The 2,500-nt window shown below is 44.0% G+C and overlaps 1 protein-coding gene across 3 annotated transcripts in view; it reads right to left on the bottom strand.

Annotated features, from left to right (window-relative positions):
- Nucleotides 1-2,500, bottom strand: part of LOC143301504 (5-hydroxytryptamine receptor 1D-like) — a 167,665-nt gene that overhangs the window by 16,785 nt on the left and 148,380 nt on the right. The window contains exon 1 of one of the 3 annotated variants that reach the window (XM_076615868.1): nt 2,417-2,500. This exon is cut by the window's right edge and continues 544 nt beyond it. The exons of the other annotated variants lie outside the window; for them this stretch is intronic. The gene's annotated coding sequence lies outside the window, so the exon portion shown is untranslated. The remainder of the gene's footprint in view (nt 1-2,416) is intronic. 3 annotated transcript variants of the gene reach the window in all.

Raw genomic sequence — 2,500 nt, 5'->3', positions numbered from 1 at the left:
TCATGCTAGACTAACCCGGCCCATCCCTCTCTTTGTCTTTCTTTCTGTCTGGCGATCAATGGTGTGATGGACTTGCACCTGTTTTTTGTTTGTTTGTTTGTTTTTGTTTTTTGTTTTTGTTTGGTTGGTTGGTTGGTTCTTTGCTTGTTGTTGGGTTTTTTTTTTTGTTTTTTTTTTGTTTTTGTTTTTTTTAATTATTATTTTAAGTGCCCTTTTACTTTTCTTAGGATTTCCGATTTTCCCAGATGTATGCCGCTCGTTGTTGATGTACTACCAGCAAGCCTGTCAGCTCGTACACACACACACACACACACACACACACACACACACACACACACACACACACACACACACACACCTACCCCCACCACCAATAACAACAACCACCCAACCGCCCACCACCAGCCCTGCAGTAAGAAAGGAAGGACGGAAGGAAGGAAGGAACGAACAAACGAACGAACGAACCGAGCCGAAGCAAACGAAGAAGTCTACTACTACTACTACCACTACCACAGGGGGTCGGTCCTGGTAGTCCTTGAGTGAAAGGGAATCAATAAGTTCTCCTTCGGGCCGCCTCTTTTGTCCCCTTGGCAAGCAGGCCGATTAAGGAGACAGGGCCCAAGGAGCTGTGGGTTGGTTATTCACTGGCGCACGACGTGAACTGTACGGTGGAGGAGGCTGACACACCTAACCACCAGATCACCTTCACACTGAAGACTGACTGACTGACTGACAGACAGAGAAAGAGTAGTGAGGAGGGGAGGGAGGGGAGAGAGTGAGTGAGAGAGGGATAGGGAGAGAGAGTGAGAAGGTATTGGGTGGGGTGGGAGAGAGATGGAGTGGGGGGGGGAGGGAGAGAGAGAAGAGAGAGTGAGAGAGAGGGAAAGGGAGGAGAGAGAGAGAGAGAGAGAGAGAGAGAGAGAGAGAGAGAGAGAGAGAGAGAGAAAAGAGAACAGAAAGGAAGAGAACAGAGAGAGAGAGAAGAAGAAAAAAAACAGAGAGAAAGAGAGGTGTGGGAGGAGTGGGAGGTAGAGAGAGAGGGGGTATTAGAGAGACAGAAGAGAGAGAGAGAGGAAAGAGGGGTGGGAAGGGGGAGAGGAGAGACAGACAGACAGACAGACAAACAGACAAGACAGACTGACTGACTAACGGACAGAGAGACAGACAGACAGACAGATAGATTGACAGACAGACAGACAGATACATAAACACATGCAGACACAGACAGAGAGGGAATGAGAAAGTGGAAAGGTGGGGAGGGGGGGGAGGGGTCGGGGAGGGGGGGAGGGGGCGCGGGGGCCACAGCCGGCCGAGGGGACTCTAACAGACTTGGTTGGAACTGCCAACAAGAGCAGGCGGCGGCGAGGAAAAAAAAAAAAAAAGAAGCCGTTGCTCCTTTTATGTTTCTTCTTTTCTCCTGTCGCCAAGCAGCGTGTCAACACTGCTGCGACTGTCTGTGGCCTCTTCCCCCCTACCCCTTCACCCCTTCAATCTGTTTGTGTGTGTGTGTGTGTGTGTGTGTGTGTGTGTGTGTGTGTGTGTGTGTGTGTGTGTGTGTGTGTGTGTGTGTGTGTGTGTGTGTGTGTGTGTGTGTGTGTGTGTGATTCTGTCTGGAGGATCTATACTAAGAGTTCTTCTGCTGCGGGTAGCACTGTATGCTTCGTCAAACGTGACCCAGTAAAACTAACTGACTCACTAACTGACTAAATAACTGACTACCTAACTGACTGACTAACTAGCTAACTGACCAATCAACTGACTGACTGACTAGCTGACTAAATGACTGACTGACTGACTGACTAACTAGCTAACTGACTGACTGACTGACTGACTGACTGAAGTAAAATGAAACAAAGTCAATAAATAAGAGGAAACAAATCGAACAAACAAGGAATGACTGAATAAATGCTAACGCAAACAAATATCAAACGTCCACGACGTCAGAAAGCAGATTTCAAGTGCAACAAAAAGATTGTGGAAGATTTTGGTTGAAGACTGTCAAGTGAATATCAATTAATAATTAGTAATAAACAGATAATAAGTGATACACAAATAGGTAAATACTTTTTTTTTTTTAACTAATCGAGAAATAAACCGCCAAAGAAAGCAATTTCATGAAACACGCACATAATCAGAGTCTACGCTTAGATTAAAAAAATAAAAAAATAAAATATGAAAAAAAGAAGAAGAAGAAGAAAAGAGAAACAGAAAACGAAAAAGAAAGAGACGATATAAAAAAAATTATTAAAAAAAAATTGCGAAATCAACAAACTTGCTCTTTAGGTAACGCAGAACAGATCACTGTCCTTTAACTAGAATATAGTCAAATCTAGTAACTAGATACAGACTGATAAATACATTTTAAAAAAACAACAACTGACAACTACAAATAGAACTGTATTCATAGAAGGCTTACTTTTAACTTTGGATCACTTTGGATCACCCACGAAGTTCCATGCCTGTGAATATGATGAAGGTATCGCTCAACAGAATTGTTCAG

This window comes from Babylonia areolata, chromosome 2 (genome assembly GCF_041734735.1).
Source record: "Babylonia areolata isolate BAREFJ2019XMU chromosome 2, ASM4173473v1, whole genome shotgun sequence".
NCBI lineage: Eukaryota > Metazoa > Mollusca > Gastropoda > Neogastropoda > Buccinidae > Babylonia > Babylonia areolata.
Note: the sequence above shows the minus strand (reverse complement) of the source record. Positions and strands in the feature narration are given on the sequence as shown.